This window comes from Lissotriton vulgaris, chromosome 1_1, assembly GCF_964263255.1.
Source record: "Lissotriton vulgaris chromosome 1_1, aLisVul1.2, whole genome shotgun sequence".
NCBI lineage: Eukaryota > Metazoa > Chordata > Amphibia > Caudata > Salamandridae > Lissotriton > Lissotriton vulgaris.
This window is the reverse complement of record NC_141685.1, coordinates 200,086,369-200,102,014: the sequence shown is the minus strand read 5'-3', so window position 1 is coordinate 200,102,014 and position 15,646 is coordinate 200,086,369. Positions and strand designations below refer to the sequence as shown.

General features: G+C 49.1%; 27 non-coding genes across 27 annotated transcripts; 18 read left to right on the top strand and 9 right to left on the bottom strand.

Annotated features, from left to right (window-relative positions):
* Positions 1–728: 728 nt before the first annotated feature.
* Positions 729–802, top strand: TRNAN-GUU (transfer RNA asparagine (anticodon GUU)). The gene has a single exon. It is a non-coding gene; the product is annotated as a tRNA-Asn (tRNA).
* A 213-nt stretch (positions 803–1,015) lies between these two features.
* On the top strand, positions 1,016–1,087 carry TRNAW-CCA (transfer RNA tryptophan (anticodon CCA)). The gene has a single exon. It is a non-coding gene; the product is annotated as a tRNA-Trp (tRNA).
* Positions 1,088–1,158: 71 nt separating this feature from the next.
* TRNAG-GCC (transfer RNA glycine (anticodon GCC)) lies at positions 1,159–1,229 on the bottom strand. The gene has a single exon. It is a non-coding gene; the product is annotated as a tRNA-Gly (tRNA).
* A 1,161-nt stretch (positions 1,230–2,390) lies between these two features.
* TRNAN-GUU (transfer RNA asparagine (anticodon GUU)) lies at positions 2,391–2,464 on the top strand. The gene has a single exon. It is a non-coding gene; the product is annotated as a tRNA-Asn (tRNA).
* Positions 2,465–2,677: 213 nt separating this feature from the next.
* Positions 2,678–2,749, top strand: TRNAW-CCA (transfer RNA tryptophan (anticodon CCA)). Its single transcript has one exon. It is a non-coding gene; the product is annotated as a tRNA-Trp (tRNA).
* A 71-nt stretch (positions 2,750–2,820) lies between these two features.
* Positions 2,821–2,891, bottom strand: TRNAG-GCC (transfer RNA glycine (anticodon GCC)). Its single transcript has one exon. It is a non-coding gene; the product is annotated as a tRNA-Gly (tRNA).
* A 1,161-nt stretch (positions 2,892–4,052) lies between these two features.
* On the top strand, positions 4,053–4,126 carry TRNAN-GUU (transfer RNA asparagine (anticodon GUU)). The gene has a single exon. It is a non-coding gene; the product is annotated as a tRNA-Asn (tRNA).
* A 236-nt stretch (positions 4,127–4,362) lies between these two features.
* TRNAW-CCA (transfer RNA tryptophan (anticodon CCA)) lies at positions 4,363–4,434 on the top strand. Its single transcript has one exon. It is a non-coding gene; the product is annotated as a tRNA-Trp (tRNA).
* A 71-nt stretch (positions 4,435–4,505) lies between these two features.
* TRNAG-GCC (transfer RNA glycine (anticodon GCC)) lies at positions 4,506–4,576 on the bottom strand. The gene has a single exon. It is a non-coding gene; the product is annotated as a tRNA-Gly (tRNA).
* Positions 4,577–5,721: 1,145 nt separating this feature from the next.
* TRNAN-GUU (transfer RNA asparagine (anticodon GUU)) lies at positions 5,722–5,795 on the top strand. Its single transcript has one exon. It is a non-coding gene; the product is annotated as a tRNA-Asn (tRNA).
* Positions 5,796–6,031: 236 nt separating this feature from the next.
* On the top strand, positions 6,032–6,103 carry TRNAW-CCA (transfer RNA tryptophan (anticodon CCA)). The gene has a single exon. It is a non-coding gene; the product is annotated as a tRNA-Trp (tRNA).
* Positions 6,104–6,174: 71 nt separating this feature from the next.
* On the bottom strand, positions 6,175–6,245 carry TRNAG-GCC (transfer RNA glycine (anticodon GCC)). The gene has a single exon. It is a non-coding gene; the product is annotated as a tRNA-Gly (tRNA).
* A 1,145-nt stretch (positions 6,246–7,390) lies between these two features.
* Positions 7,391–7,464, top strand: TRNAN-GUU (transfer RNA asparagine (anticodon GUU)). Its single transcript has one exon. It is a non-coding gene; the product is annotated as a tRNA-Asn (tRNA).
* Positions 7,465–7,692: 228 nt separating this feature from the next.
* On the top strand, positions 7,693–7,764 carry TRNAW-CCA (transfer RNA tryptophan (anticodon CCA)). The gene has a single exon. It is a non-coding gene; the product is annotated as a tRNA-Trp (tRNA).
* A 71-nt stretch (positions 7,765–7,835) lies between these two features.
* Positions 7,836–7,906, bottom strand: TRNAG-GCC (transfer RNA glycine (anticodon GCC)). Its single transcript has one exon. It is a non-coding gene; the product is annotated as a tRNA-Gly (tRNA).
* A 1,161-nt stretch (positions 7,907–9,067) lies between these two features.
* Positions 9,068–9,141, top strand: TRNAN-GUU (transfer RNA asparagine (anticodon GUU)). Its single transcript has one exon. It is a non-coding gene; the product is annotated as a tRNA-Asn (tRNA).
* A 236-nt stretch (positions 9,142–9,377) lies between these two features.
* TRNAW-CCA (transfer RNA tryptophan (anticodon CCA)) lies at positions 9,378–9,449 on the top strand. Its single transcript has one exon. It is a non-coding gene; the product is annotated as a tRNA-Trp (tRNA).
* A 71-nt stretch (positions 9,450–9,520) lies between these two features.
* TRNAG-GCC (transfer RNA glycine (anticodon GCC)) lies at positions 9,521–9,591 on the bottom strand. Its single transcript has one exon. It is a non-coding gene; the product is annotated as a tRNA-Gly (tRNA).
* A 1,161-nt stretch (positions 9,592–10,752) lies between these two features.
* TRNAN-GUU (transfer RNA asparagine (anticodon GUU)) lies at positions 10,753–10,826 on the top strand. Its single transcript has one exon. It is a non-coding gene; the product is annotated as a tRNA-Asn (tRNA).
* Positions 10,827–11,062: 236 nt separating this feature from the next.
* TRNAW-CCA (transfer RNA tryptophan (anticodon CCA)) lies at positions 11,063–11,134 on the top strand. The gene has a single exon. It is a non-coding gene; the product is annotated as a tRNA-Trp (tRNA).
* A 71-nt stretch (positions 11,135–11,205) lies between these two features.
* On the bottom strand, positions 11,206–11,276 carry TRNAG-GCC (transfer RNA glycine (anticodon GCC)). Its single transcript has one exon. It is a non-coding gene; the product is annotated as a tRNA-Gly (tRNA).
* A 1,161-nt stretch (positions 11,277–12,437) lies between these two features.
* TRNAN-GUU (transfer RNA asparagine (anticodon GUU)) lies at positions 12,438–12,511 on the top strand. The gene has a single exon. It is a non-coding gene; the product is annotated as a tRNA-Asn (tRNA).
* Positions 12,512–12,747: 236 nt separating this feature from the next.
* TRNAW-CCA (transfer RNA tryptophan (anticodon CCA)) lies at positions 12,748–12,819 on the top strand. The gene has a single exon. It is a non-coding gene; the product is annotated as a tRNA-Trp (tRNA).
* Positions 12,820–12,890: 71 nt separating this feature from the next.
* TRNAG-GCC (transfer RNA glycine (anticodon GCC)) lies at positions 12,891–12,961 on the bottom strand. Its single transcript has one exon. It is a non-coding gene; the product is annotated as a tRNA-Gly (tRNA).
* Positions 12,962–14,106: 1,145 nt separating this feature from the next.
* TRNAN-GUU (transfer RNA asparagine (anticodon GUU)) lies at positions 14,107–14,180 on the top strand. Its single transcript has one exon. It is a non-coding gene; the product is annotated as a tRNA-Asn (tRNA).
* Positions 14,181–14,408: 228 nt separating this feature from the next.
* On the top strand, positions 14,409–14,480 carry TRNAW-CCA (transfer RNA tryptophan (anticodon CCA)). The gene has a single exon. It is a non-coding gene; the product is annotated as a tRNA-Trp (tRNA).
* Positions 14,481–14,551: 71 nt separating this feature from the next.
* Positions 14,552–14,622, bottom strand: TRNAG-GCC (transfer RNA glycine (anticodon GCC)). The gene has a single exon. It is a non-coding gene; the product is annotated as a tRNA-Gly (tRNA).
* Between the last annotated feature and the right edge of the window lie 1,024 nt (positions 14,623–15,646).

Genomic DNA, 15,646 nt, shown 5'->3' with positions numbered 1-15,646 from the left:
GCCCTGGTCGGGCACAGCCCTGGTCGGGCTTAGATCACTGGAGCCTCTGGAGATCAAGAACTCCGGAAGCCTAGGGTCAGGCCTATTGCAGAGGCATCTTGTGCCTGGCCATTCCGGGATTGTTGTGTTTCAGGGCCTAGCCATCAATACTCCTGGGATTTCTTTCCAGGAGAACCCTCATGTCCCTGTCCTCCCACAAGCCCGAGCTTTTATGTAAAATAAAGTGTGCTCTGTGGGCCTTCCCCTATGTGCTCTCTGCCTAATCTCTTTCTCCCAAGCTGAGCTCTGCAGGTAAATGTATCTATCTGACTGAGGGGCTAGGGAGGGCCTTTCCCAGCAGTCTTACAAGCCAAGAGTTCAGAGAAAGCACCTGCTCTGGGAAGGAGACTCTGCTCACAGAGAAGACAAGTCCAACATAACACAGTGAAGATGGGATGGGCAAGACACACGCCTCACGGGCTGGTAGCACGCAAACAGAGGAGCAGGGAGCTACGCTAAGCAGGCAAAGAGAAAAGTCATGTATGAGTCTCATGCACTGTGACCGGTAGTAATACTGGCTCTAACACCATTAGACAGTAGTCTACACATCATAAATTACAACAGTAACAAGACACTAAGCAAATGACAAATGCTGTATGGCATAAAGACGCCTTATATAATACAAGCTCCAGGCAGGCGCACACATGTCAAGACATATATTGAGTCTCAGGAAATGTATACAGTCAATAGTCTCTGTGGCGCAATCGGTTAGCGCGTTCGGCTGTTAACCGAAAGGTTGGTGGTTCAAGCCCACCCAGGGACGTAGCCTTGTACCTTTGCTCTTTCCTGCGTGCGATCCTTTCCCTGAATAGTTCAATCCTCAGCGTTCTCACTGCACCTGCAGTCAATTTCAATAATTAGGATAGAAAACAAAAGGCCAAGCCCTGTAATACAACCGTATGCATATAAGCAGAGGAAAATAAGTCAAAAGGCCCACAGCATTTGTTCATCTGGCATCAAAGGCTGCAAGTGTAAGGACCTCGTGGCGCAACGGTAGCGCGTCTGACTCCAGATCAGAAGGTTGCGTGTTCAAATCACGTCGGGGTCACTGCTTACCATTTTATTCCCCACTGAGTTCATATATATCATTTCGAAAACAAAGTCAAAAGAAAGCAACCTTGCATTGGCCGGGAATCGAACCCGGGCCTCCCTCGTGGCAGGCGAGAATTCTACCACTGAACCACCAATGCTTCACATGGTGTGTTCACAGCAAGAGCTCTGTCCAAGACAGTGGTCAGGTTCACACACTTAAATTGTACACATATGAACAAAGTGTGCGCAGCAGACATGATAACGCCAACGTTTCACATGATGATGGCAAGAATCAGATGCAGGAGACTATAAGTAATAATGTCTTTGCATTTGCTGAGGTCACTGGCTTGGTACTAGAGTTGTGGTTATCAGGGCATGATGGCAGGCTGCTCCTGACAGAAGTGGCTCACAGAATGCACCCGCCAGATCACCAGCACTATTGTGTTTCAGATCATGTCACTGAACTCTCCTCCTGGAAAATCCTTCCCACTGGCTTTGCCAGATTCTGTGTCCTCCCCAAAATGCTGGGGTGAAACGGGCAGAGTTCTGCGCCCTGCGCCCCTTTACGCGTCCCTAACGCCATCCCAACGCGCCCTGGTCGGGCACAGCCCTGGTCGGGCTTAGATCACTGGAGCCTCTGGAGATCAAGAACTCCGGAAGCCTAGGGTCAGGCCTATTGCAGAGGCATCTTGTGCCTGGCCATTCCGGGATTGTTGTGTTTCAGGGCCTAGCCATCAATACTCCTGGGATTTCTTTCCATGAGAACCCTCATGTCCCTGTCCTCCCACAAGCCCGAGCTTTTATGTAAAATAAAGTGTGCTCTGTGGGCCTTCCCCTATGTGCTCTCTGCCTAATCTCTTTCTCCCAAGCTGAGCTCTGCAGGTAAATGTATCTATCTGACTGAGGGGCTACGGAGGGCCTTTCCCAGCAGTCTTACAAGCCAAGAGTTCAGAGAAAGCACCTGCTCTGGGAAGGAGACTCTGCTCACAGAGAAGACAAGTCCAACATAACACAGTGAAGATGGGATGGGCAAGACACACGCCTCACGGGCTGGTAGCACGCAAACAGAGGAGCAGGGAGCTACGCTAAGCAGGCAAAGAGAAAAGTCATGTATGAGTCTCATGCACTGTGACCGGTAGTAATACTGGCTCTAACACCATTAGACAGTAGTCTACACATCATAAATTACAACAGTAACAAGACACTAAGCAAATGACAAATGCTGTATGGCATAAAGACGCCTTATATAATACAAGCTCCAGGCAGGCGCACACATGTCAAGACATATATTGAGTCTCAGGAAATTTATACAGTCAATAGTCTCTGTGGCGCAATCGGTTAGCGCGTTCGGCTGTTAACCGAAAGGTTGGTGGTTCAAGCCCACCCAGGGACGTAGCCTTGTACCTTTGCTCTTTCCTGCGTGCGATCCTTTCCCTGAATAGTTCAATCCTCAGCGTTCTCACTGCACCTGCAGTCAATTTCAATAATTAGGATAGAATACAAAAGGCCAAGCCCTGTAATACAACCTTAGGCATATAAGCAGAGGAAAATAAGTCAAAAGGCCCACAGCATTTGTTCATCTGGCATCGAAGGCTGCAAGTGTAAGGACCTCGTGGCGCAACGGTAGCGCGTCTGACTCCAGATCAGAAGGTTGCGTGTTCAAATCACGTCGGGGTCACTGCTTACCATTTTATTCCCCACTGAGTTCATATATATCATTTCGAAAACAAAGTCAAAAGAAAGCAACCTTGCATTGGCCGGGAATCGAACCCGGGCCTCCCGCGTGGCAGGCGAGAATTCTACCACTGAACCACCAATGCTTCACATGGTGTGTTCACAGCAAGAGCTCTGTCCAAGACAGTGGTCAGGTTCACACACTTAAATTGTACACATATGAACAAAGTGTGCGCAGCAGACATGATAACGCTAACGTTTCACATGATGATGGCAAGAATCAGATGCAGGAGACTATAAGTAATAATGTCTTTGCATTTGCTGAGGTCACTGGCTTGGTACTAGAGTTGTGGTTATCAGGGCATGATGGCAGGCTGCTCCTGACAGAAGTGGCTCACAGAATGCACCCGCCAGATCACCAGCACTATTGTGTTTCAGATCATGTCACTGAACTCTCCTCCTGGAAAATCCTTCCCACTGGCTTTGCCAGATTCTGTGTCCTCCCCAAAATGCTGGGGTGAAACGGGCAGAGTTCTGCGCCCTGCGCCCCTTTACGCGTCCCTAACGCCATCCCAACGCGCCCTGGTCGGGCACAGCCCTGATCGGGCTTAGATCACTGGAGCCTCTGGAGATCAAGAACTCCGGAAGCCTAGGGTCAGGCCTATTGCAGAGGCATCTTGTGCCTGGCCATTCCGGGATTGTTGTGTTTCAGGGCCTAGCCATCAGTACTCCTGGGATTTCTTTCCATGAGAACCCTCATGTCCCTGTCCTCCCACAAGCCCGAGCTTTTATGTAAAATAAAGTGTGCTCTGTGGGCCTTCCCCTATGTGCTCTCTGCCTAATCTCTTTCTCCCAAGCTGAGCTCTGCAGGTAAATGTATCTATCTGACTGAGGGGCTAGGGAGGGCCTTTCCCAGCAGTCTTACAAGCCAAGAGTTCAGAGAAAGCACCTGCTCTGGGAAGGAGACTCTGCTCACAGAGAAGACAAGTCCAACATAACACAGTGAAGATGGGATGGGCAAGACACACGCCTCACGGGCTGGTAGCACGCAAACAGAGGAGCAGGGAGCTACGCTAAGCAGGCAAAGAGAAAAGTCATGTATGAGTCTCATGCACTGTGACCGGTAGTAATACTGGCTCTAACACCATTAGACAGTAGTCTACACATCATAAATTACAACAGTAACAAGACACTAAGCAAATGACAAATGCTGTATGGCATAAAGACGCCTTATATAATACAAGCTCCAGGCAGGCGCACACATGTCAAGACATATATTGAGTCTCAGGAAATGTATACAGTCAATAGTCTCTGTGGCGCAATCGGTTAGCGCGTTCGGCTGTTAACCGAAAGGTTGGTGGTTCAAGCCCACCCAGGGACGTAGCCTTTTGTCTGCATGAAACACAGATACGTACCTTTGCTCTTTCCTGCGTGCGATCCTTTCCCTGAATAGTTCAATCCTCAGCGTTCTCACTGCACCTGCAGTCAATTTCAATAATTAGGATAGAAAACAAAAGGCCAAGCCCTGTAATACAACCTTAGGCATATAAGCAGAGGAAAATAAGTCAAAAGGCCCACAGCATTTGTTCATCTGGCATCGAAGGCTGCAAGTGTAAGGACCTCGTGGCGCAACGGTAGCGCGTCTGACTCCAGATCAGAAGGTTGCGTGTTCAAATCACGTCGGGGTCACTGCTTACCATTTTATTCCCCACTGAGTTCATATATATCATTTCGAAAACAAAGTCAAAAGAAAGCAACCTTGCATTGGCCGGGAATCGAACCCGGGCCTCCCGCGTGGCAGGCAAGAATTCTACCACTGAACCACCAATGCTTCACATGGTGTGTTCACAGCAAGAGCTCTGTCCAAGACAGTGGTCAGGTTCACACACTTAAATTGTACACATATGAACAAAGTGTGCGCAGCAGACATGATAACGCCAACGTTTCACATGATGATGGCAAGAATCAGATGCAGGAGACTATAAGTAATAATGTCTTTGCATTTGCTGAGGTCACTGGCTTGGTACTAGAGTTGTGGTTATCAGGGCATGATGGCAGGCTGCTCCTGACAGAAGTGGCTCACAGAATGCACCCGCCAGATCACCAGCACTATTGTGTTTCAGATCATGTCACTGAACTCTCCTCCTGGAAAATCCTTCCCACTGGCTTTGCCAGATTCTGTGTCCTCCCCAAAATGCTGGGGTGAAACGGGCAGAGTTCTGCGCCCTGCGCCCCTTTACGCGTCCCTAATGCCATCCCAACGCGCCCTGGTCGGGCTTAGATCACTGGAGCCTCTGGAGATCAAGAACTCCGGAAGCCTAGGGTCAGGCCTATTGCAGAGGCATCTTGTGCCTGGCCATTCCGGGATTGTTGTGTTTCAGGGCCTAGCCATCAATACTCCTGGGATTTCTTTCCAGGAGAACCCTCATGTCCCTGTCCTCCCACAAGCCCGAGCTTTTATGTAAAATAAAGTGTGCTCTGTGGGCCTTCCCCTATGTGCTCTCTGCCTAATCTCTTTCTCCCAAGCTGAGCTCTGCAGGTAAATGTATCTATCTGACTGAGGGGCTAGGGAGGGCCTTTCCCAGCAGTCTTACAAGCCAAGAGTTCAGAGAAAGCACCTGCTCTGGGAAGGAGACTCTGCTCACAGAGAAGACAAGTCCAACATAACACAGTGAAGATGGGATGGGCAAGACACACGCCTCACGGGCTGGTAGCACGCAAACAGAGGAGCAGGGAGCTACGCTAAGCAGGCAAAGAGAAAAGTCATGTATGAGTCTCATGCACTGTGACCGGTAGTAATACTGGCTCTAACACCATTAGACAGTAGTCTACACATCATAAATTACAACAGTAACAAGACACTAAGCAAATGACAAATGCTGTATGGCATAAAGACGCCTTATATAATACAAGCTCCAGGCAGGCGCACACATGTCAAGACATATATTGAGTCTCAGGAAATGTATACAGTCAATAGTCTCTGTGGCGCAATCGGTTAGCGCGTTCGGCTGTTAACCGAAAGGTTGGTGGTTCAAGCCCACCCAGGGACGTAGCCTTTTGTCTGCATGAAACACAGATACGTACCTTTGCTCTTTCCTGCGTGCGATCCTTTCCCTGAATAGTTCAATCCTCAGCGTTCTCACTGCACCTGCAGTCAATTTCAATAATTAGGATAGAAAACAAAAGGCCAAGCCCTGTAATACAACCGTAGGCATATAAGCAGAGGAAAATAAGTCAAAAGGCCCACAGCATTTGTTCATCTGGCATCGAAGGCTGCAAGTGTAAGGACTTCGTGGCGCAACGGTAGCGCGTCTGACTCCAGATCAGAAGGTTGCGTGTTCAAATCACGTCGGGGTCACTGCTTACCATTTTATTCCCCACTGAGTTCATATATATCATTTCGAAAACAAAGTCAAAAGAAAGCAACCTTGCATTGGCCGGGAATCGAACCCGGGCCTCCCGCGTGGCAGGCGAGAATTCTACCACTGAACCACCAATGCTTCACATGGTGTGTTCACAGCAAGAGCTCTGTCCAAGACAGTGGTCAGGTTCACACACTTAAATTGTACACATATGAACAAAGTGTGCGCAGCAGACATGATAACGCCAACGTTTCACATGATGATGGCAAGAATCAGATATAGGAGACTATAAGTAATAATGTCTTTGCATTTCCTGAGGTCACTGGCTTGGTACTAGAGTTGTGGTTATCAGGGCATGATGGCAGGCTGCTCCTGACAGAAGTGGCTCACAGAATGCACCCGCCAGATCACCAGCACTATTGTGTTTCAGATCATGTCACTGAACTCTCCTCCTGGAAAATCCTTCCCACTGGCTTTGCCAGATTCTGTGTCCTCCCCAAAATGCTGGGGTGAAACGGGCAGAGTTCTGCGCCCTGCGCCCCTTTACGCGTCCCTAATGCCATCCCAACGCGCCCTGGTCGGGCTTAGATCACTGGAGCCTCTGGAGATCAAGAACTCCGGAAGCCTAGGGTCAGGCCTATTGCAGAGGCATCTTGTGCCTGGCCATTCCGGGATTGTTGTGTTTCAGGGCCTAGCCATCAATACTCCTGGGATTTCTTTCCAGGAGAACCCTCATGTCCCTGTCCTCCCACAAGCCCGAGCTTTTATGTAAAATAAAGTGTGCTCTGTGGGCCTTCCCCTATGTGCTCTCTGCCTAATCTCTTTCTCCCAAGCTGAGCTCTGCAGGTAAATGTATCTATCTGACTGAGGGGCTAGGGAGGGCCTTTCCCAGCAGTCTTACAAGCCAAGAGTTCAGAGAAAGCACCTGCTCTGGGAAGGAGACTCTGCTCACAGAGAAGACAAGTCCAACATAACACAGTGAAGATGGGATGGGCAAGACACACGCCTCACGGGCTGGTAGCACGCAAACAGAGGAGCAGGGAGCTATGCTAAGCAGGCAAAGAGAAAAGTCATGTATGAGTCTCATGCACTGTGACCGGTAGTAATACTGGCTCTAACACCATTAGACAGTAGTCTACACATCATAAATTACAACAGTAACAAGACACTAAGCAAATGACAAATGCTGTATGGCATAAAGACGCCTTATATAATACAAGCTCCAAGCAGGCGCACACATGTCAAGACATATATTGAGTCTCAGGAAATGTATACAGTCAATAGTCTCTGTGGCGCAATCGGTTAGCGCGTTCGGCTGTTAACCGAAAGGTTGGTGGTTCAAGCCCACCCAGGGACGTTGCCTTTTGTCTGCATGAAACACAGATTTGCTCTTTCCTGCGTGCGATCCTTTCCCTGAATAGTTCAATCCTCAGCGTTCTCACTGCACCTGCAGTCAATTTCAATAATTAGGATAGAAAACAAAAGGCCAAGCCCTGTAATACAACCGTAGGCATATAAGCAGAGGAAAATAAGTCAAAAGGCCCACAGCATTTGTTCATCTGGCATCGAAGGCTGCAAGTGTAAGGACCTCGTGGCGCAACGGTAGCGCGTCTGACTCCAGATCAGAAGGTTGCGTGTTCAAATCACGTCGGGGTCACTGCTTACCATTTTATTCCCCACTGAGTTCATATATATCATTTCGAAAACAAAGTCAAAAGAAAGCAACCTTGCATTGGCCGGGAATCGAACCCGGGCCTCCCGCGTGGCAGGCGAGAATTCTACCACTGAACCACCAATGCTTCACATGGTGTGTTCACAGGCAGAGCTCTGTCCAAGACAGTGGTCAGGTTCACACACTTAAATTGTACACATATGAACAAAGTGTGCGCAGCAGACATGATAACGCCAACGTTTCACATGATGATGGCAAGAATCAGATGCAGGAGACTATAAGTAATAATGTCTTTGCATTTGCTGAGGTCACTGGCTTGGTACCAGAGTTGTGGTTATCAGGGCATGATGGCAGGCTGCTCCTGACAGAAGTGGCTCACAGAATGCACCCGCCAGATCACCAGCACTATTGTGTTTCAGATCATGTCACTGAACTCTCCTCCTGGAAAATCCTTCCCACTGGCTTTGCCAGATTCTGTGTCCTCCCCAAAATGCTGGGGTGAAACGGGCAGAGTTCTGCGCCCTGCGCCCCTTTACGCGTCCCTAACGCCATCCCAACGGGCCCTGGTCGGGCACAGCCCTGGTCGGGCTTAGATCACTGGAGCCTCTGGAGATCAAGAACTCCGGAAGCCTAGGGTCAGGCCTATTGCAGAGGCATCTTGTGCCTGGCCATTCCGGGATTGTTGTGTTTCAGGGCCTAGCCATCAATACTCCTGGGATTTCTTTCCATGAGAACCCTCATGTCCCTGTCCTCCCACAAGCCCGAGCTTTTATGTAAAATAAAGTGTGCTCTGTGGGCCTTCCCCTATGTGCTCTCTGCCTAATCTCTTTCTCCCAAGCTGAGCTCTGCAGGTAAATGTATCTATCTGACTGAGGGGCTAGGGAGGGCCTTTCCCAGCAGTCTTACAAGCCAAGAGTTCAGAGAAAGCACCTGCTCTGGGAAGGAGACTCTGCTCACAGAGAAGACAAGTCCAACATAACACAGTGAAGATGGGATGGGCAAGACACACGCCTCACGGGCTGGTAGCACGCAAACAGAGGAGCAGGGAGCTACGCTAAGCAGGCAAAGAGAAAAGTCATGTATGAGTCTCATGCACTGTGACCGGTAGTAATACTGGCTCTAACACCATTAGACAGTAGTCTACACATCATAAATTACAACAGTAACAAGACACTAAGCAAATGACAAATGCTGTATGGCATAAAGACGCCTTATATAATACAAGCTCCAGGCAGGCGCACACATGTCAAGACATATATTGAGTCTCAGGAAATGTATACAGTCAATAGTCTCTGTGGCGCAATCGGTTAGCGCGTTCGGCTGTTAACCAAAAGGTTGGTGGTTCAAGCCCACCCAGGGACGTAGCCTTTTGTCTGCATGAAACACAGATACGTACCTTTGCTCTTTCCTGCGTGCGATCCTTTCCCTGAATAGTTCAATCCTCAGCGTTCTCACTGCACCTGCAGTCAATTTCAATAATTAGGATAGAAAACAAAAGGCCAAGCCCTGTAATACAACCGTAGGCATAAAAGCAGAGGAAAATAAGTCAAAAGGCCCACAGCATTTGTTCATCTGGCATCAAAGGCTGCAAGTGTAAGGACCTCGTGGCGCAACGGTAGTGCGTCTGACTCCAGATCAGAAGGTTGCGTGTTCAAATCACGTCGGGGTCACTGCTTACCATTTTATTCCCCACTGAGTTCATATATATCATTTCGAAAACAAAGTCAAAAGAAAGCAACCTTGCATTGGCCGGGAATCGAACCCGGGCCTCCCGCGTGGCAGGCGAGAATTCTACCACTGAACCACCAATGCTTCACATGGTGTGTTCACAGCAAGAGCTCTGTCCAAGACAGTGGTCAGGTTCACACACTTAAATTGTACACATATGAACAAAGTGTGCGCAGCAGACATGATAACGCCAACGTTTCACATGATGATGGCAAGAATCAGATGCAGGAGACTATAAGTAATAATGTCTTTGCATTTGCTGAGGTCACTGGCTTGGTACTAGAGTTGTGGTTATCAGGGCATGATGGCAGGCTGCTCCTGACAGAAGTGGCTCACAGAATGAACCCGCCAGATCACCAGCACTATTGTGTTTCAGATCATGTCACTGAACTCTCCTCCTGGAAAATCCTTCCCACTGGCTTTGCCAGATTCTGTGTCCTCCCCAAAATGCTGGGGTGAAACGGGCAGAGTTCTGCGCCCTGCGCCCCTTTACGCGTCCCTAACGCCATCCCAACGCGCCCTGGTCGGGCACAGCCCTGGTCGGGCTTAGATCACTGGAGCCTGTGGAGATCAAGAACTCCGGAAGCCTAGGGTCAGGTCTATTGCAGAGGCATCTTGTGCCTGGCCATTCCGGGATTTTTGTGTTTCAGGGCCTAGCCATCAATACTCCTGGGATTTCTTTCCATGAGAACCCTCATGTCCCTGTCCTCCCACAAGCCCGAGCTTTTATGTAAAATAAAGTGTGCTCTGTGGGCCTTCCCCTATGTGCTCTCTGCCTAATCTCTTTCTCCCAAGCTGAGCTCTGCAGGTAAATGTATCTATCTGACTGAGGGGCTAGGGAGGGCCTTTCCCAGCAGTCTTACAAGCCAAGAGTTCAGAGAAAGCACCTGCTCTGGGAAGGAGACTCTGCTCACAGAGAAGACAAGTCCAACATAACACAGTGAAGATGGGATGGGCAAGACACACGCCTCACGGGCTGGTAGCACGCAAACAGAGGAGCAGGGAGCTACGCTAAGCAGGCAAAGAGAAAAGTCATGTATGAGTCTCATGCACTGTGACCGGTAGTAATACTGGCTCTAACACCATTAGACAGTAGTCTACACATCATAAATTACAACAGTAACAAGACACTAAGCAAATGACAAATGCTGTATGGCATAAAGACGCCTTATATAATACAAGCTCCAGGCAGGCGCACACATGTCAAGACATATATTGAGTCTCAGGAAATGTATACAGTCAATAGTCTCTGTGGCGCAATCGGTTAGCGCGTTCGGCTGTTAACCGAAAGGTTGGTGGTTCAAGCCCACCCAGAGACGTAGCCTTTTGTCTGCATGAAACACAGATACGTACCTTTGCTCTTTCCTGCGTGCGATCCTTTCCCTGAATAGTTCAATCCTCAGCGTTCTCACTGCACCTGCAGTCAATTTCAATAATTAGGATAGAAAACAAAAGGCCAAGCCCTGTAATACAACCGTAGGCATATAAGCAGAGGAAAATAAGTCAAAAGGCCCACAGCATTTGTTCATCTGGCATCGAAGGCTGCAAGTGTAAGGACCTCGTGGCGCAACGGTAGCGCGTCTGACTCCAGATCAGAAGGTTGCGTGTTCAAATCACGTCGGGGTCACTGCTTACCATTTTATTCCCCACTGAGTTCATATATATCATTTCGAAAACAAAGTCAAAAGAAAGCAACGTTGCATTGGCCGGGAATCGAACCCGGGCCTCCCGCGTGGCAGGCGAGAATTCTACCACTGAACCACCAATGCTTCACATGGTGTGTTCACAGCAAGAGCTCTGTCCAAGACAGTGGTCAGGTTCACACACTTAAATTGTACACATATGAACAAAGTGTGCGCAGCAGACATGATAACGCCAACGTTTCACATGATGATGGCAAGAATCAGATGCAGGAGACTATAAGTAATAATGTCTTTGCATTTGCTGAGGTCACTGGCTTGGTACTAGAGTTGTGGTTATCAGGGCATGATGGCAGGCTGCTCCTGATAGAAGTGGCTCACAGAATGCACCCGCCAGATCACCAGCACTATTGTGTTTGAGATCATGTCACTGAACTCTCCTCCTGGAAAATCCTTCCCACTGGCTTTGCCAGATTCTGTGTCCTCCCCAAAATGCTGGGGTGAAACGGGCAGAGTTCTGCGCCCTGCGCCCCTTTACGCGTCCCTAACGCCATCCCAACGCGCCCTGGTCGGGCACAGCCCTGGTCGGGCTTAGATCACTGGAGCCTCTGGAGATCAAGAACTCCGGAAGCCTAGGGTCAGGCCTATTGCAGAGGCATCTTGTGCCTGGCCATTCCGGGATTGTTGTGTTTCAGGGCCTAGCCATCAATACTCCTGGGATTTCTTTCCATGAGAACCCTCATGTCCCTGTCCTCCCACAAGCCCGAGCTTTTATGTAAAATAAAGTGTGCTCTGTGGGCCTTCCCCTATGTGCTCTCTGCCTAATCTCTTTCTCCCAAGCTGAGCTCTGCAGGTAAATGTATCTATCTGACTGAGGGGCTAGGGAGGGCCTTTCCCAGCAGTCTTACAAGCCAAGAGTTCAGAGAAAGCACCTGCTCTGGGAAGGAGACTCTGCTCACAGAGAAGACAAGTCCAACATAACACAGTGAAGATGGGATGGGCAAGACACACGCCTCACGGGCTGGTAGCACGCAAACAGAGGAGCAGGGAGCTACGCTAAGCAGGCAAAGAGAAAAGTCATGTATGAGTCTCATGCACTGTGACCGGTAGTAATACTGGCTCTAACACCATTAGACAGTAGTCTACACTTCATAAATTACAACAGTAACAAGACACTAAGCAAATGACAAATGCTGTATGGCATAAAGACGCCTTATATAATACAAGCTCCAGGCAGGCGCACACATGTCAAGACATATATTGAGTCTCAGGAAATGTATACAGTCAATAGTCTCTGTGGCGCAATCGGTTAGCGCGTTCGGCTGTTAACCGAAAGGTTGGTGGTTCAAGCCCACCCAGGGACGTAGCCTTTTGTCTGCATGAAACACAGATACGTACCTTTGCTCTTTCCTGCGTGCGATCCTTTCCCTGAATAGTTCAATCCTCAGCGTTCTCACTGCACCTGCAGTCAATTTCAATAATTAGGATAGAAAACAAAAGGCCAAGCCCTGTAATACAACCGTAGGCATATAAGCAGAGGAAAATAAGTCAAAAGGCCCACAGCATTTGATCATCTGGCATCGAAGGCTGCAAGTGTAAGGACCTCGTGGCGCAACGGTAGCGCGTCTGACTCCAGATCAGAAAGTTGCGTGTTCAAATCACGTCGGGGTCACTGCTTACCATTTTATTCCCCACTGAGTTCATATATATCATTTCGAAAACAAAGTCAAAAGAAAGCAACCTTGCATTGGCCGGGAATCGAACCCGGGCCTCCCGCGTGGCAGGCGAGAATTCTACCACTGAACCACCAATGCTTCACATGGTGTGTTCACAGCAAGAGCTCTGTCCAAGACAGTGGTCAGGTTCACACACTTAAATTGTACACATATGAACAAAGTGTGCGCAGCAGACATGATAACGCCAACGTTTCACATGATGATGGCAAGAATCAGATGCAGGAGACTATAAGTAATAATGTCTTTGCATTTGCTGAGGTCACTGGCTTGGTACTAGAGTTGTGGTTATCAGGGCATGATGGCAGGCTGCTCCTGACAGAAGTGGCTCACAGAATGCACCCGCCAGATCACCAGCACTATTGTGTTTCAGATCATGTCACTGAACTCTCCTCCTGGAAAATCCTTCCCACTGGCTTTGCCAGATTCTGTGTCCTCCCCAAAATGCTGGGGTGAAACGGGCAGAGTTCTGCGCCCTGCGCCCCTTTACGCGTCCCTAATGCCATCCCAACGCGCCCTGGTCGGGCTTAGATCACTGGAGCCTCTGGAGATCAAGAACTCCGGAAGCCTAGGGTCAGGCCTATTGCAGAGGCATCTTGTGCCTGGCCATTCCGGGATTGTTGTGTTTCAGGGCCTAGCCATCAATACTCCTGGGATTTCTTTCCAGGAGAACCCTCATGTCCCTGTCCTCCCACAAGCCCGAGCTTTTATGTAAAATAAAGTGTGCTCTGTGGGCCTTCCCCTATGTGCTCTCTGCCTAATCTCTTTCTCCCAAGCTGAGCTCTGCAGGTAAATGTATCTATCTGACTGAGGGGCTAGGGAGGGCCTTTCCCAGCAGTCTTACAAGCCAAGAGTTCAGAGAAAGCACCTGCTCTGGGAAGGAGACTCTGCTCACAGAGAAGACAAGTCCAACATAACACAGTGAAGATGGGATGGGCAAGACACACGCCTCACGGGCTGGTAGCACGCAAACAGAGGAGCAGGGAGCTACGCTAAGCAGGCAAAGAGAAAAGTCATGTATGAGTCTCATGCACTGTGACCGGTAGTAATACTGGCTCTAACACCATTAGACAGTAGTCTACACATCATAAATTACAACAGTAACAAGACACTAAGCAAATGACAAATGCTGTATGGCATAAAGACGCCTTATATAATACAAGCTCCAAGCAGGCGCACACATGTCAAGACATATATTGAGTCTCAGGAAATGTATACAGTCAATAGTCTCTGTGGCGCAATCGGTTAGCGCGTTCGGCTGTTAACCGAAAGGTTGGTGGTTCAAGCCCACCCAGGGACGTTGCCTTTTGTCTGCATGAAACACAGATTTGCTCTTTACTGCGTGCGATCCTTTCCCTGAATAGTTCAATCCTCAGCGTTCTCACTGCACCTGCAGTCAATTTCAATAATTAGGATAGAAAACAAAAGGCCAAGCCCTGTAATACAACCGTAGGCATATAAGCAGAGGAAAATAAGTCAAAAGGCCCACAGCATTTGTTCATCTGGCATCGAAGGCTGCAAGTGTAAGGACCTCGTGGCGCAACGGTAGCGCGTCTGACTCCAGATCAGAAGGTTGCGTGTTCAAATCACGTCGGGGTCACTGCTTACCATTTTATTCCCCACTGAGTTCATATATATCATTTCGAAAACAAAGTCAAAAGAAAGCAACATTGCATTGGCCGGGAATCGAACCCAGGCCTCCCGCGTGGCAGGCGAGAATTCTACCACTGAACCACCAATGCTTCACATGGTGTGTTCATAGGCAGAGCTCTGTCCAAGACAGTGGTCAGGTTCACACACTTAAATTGTACACATATGAACAAAGTGTGCGCAGCAGACATGATAACGCCAACGTTTCGCATGATGATGGCAAGAATCAGATGCAGGAGACTATAAGTAATAATGTCTTTGCATTTGCTGAGGTCACTGGCTTGGTACTAGAGTTGTGGTTATCAGGGCATGATGGCAGGCTGCTCCTGACAGAAGTGGCTCACAGAATGCACCCGCCAGATCACCAGCACTATTGTGTTTCAGATCATGTCACTGAAGTCTCCTCCTGGAAAATCCTTCCCACTGGCTTTGCCAGATTCTGTGTCCTCCCCAAAATGCTGGGGTGAAACGGGCAGAGTTCTGCGCCCTGCGCCCCTTTACGCGTCCCTAATGCCATCCCAACGCGCCCTGGTCGGGCTTAGATCACTGGAGCCTCTGGAGATCAAGAACTCCGGAAGCCTAGGGTCAGGCCTTTTGCAGAGGCATCTTGTGCCTGGCCATTCCGGGATTGTTGTGTTTCAGGGCCTAGCCATCAATACTCCTGGGATTTCTTTCCAGGAGAACCCTCATGTCCCTGTCCTCCCACAAGCCCGAGCTTTTATGTAAAATAAAGTGTGCTCTGTGGGCCTTCCCCTATGTGCTCTCTGCCTAATCTCTTTCTCCCAAGCTGAGCTCTGCAGGTAAATGTATCTATCTGACTGAGGGGCTAGGGAGGGCCTTTCCCAGCAGTCTTACAAGCCAAGAGTTCAGAGAAAGCACCTGCTCTGGGAAGGAGACTCTGCTCACAGAGAAGACAAGTCCAACATAACACAGTGAAGATGGGATGGGCAAGACACACGCCTCACGGGCTGGTAGCACGCAAACAGAGGAGCAGGGAGCTACGCTAAGCAGGCAAAGAGAAAAGTCATGTATGAGTCTCATGCACTGTGACCGGTAGTAATACTGGCTCTAACACCATTAGACAGTAGTCTAAACATCATAAATTACAACAGTAAC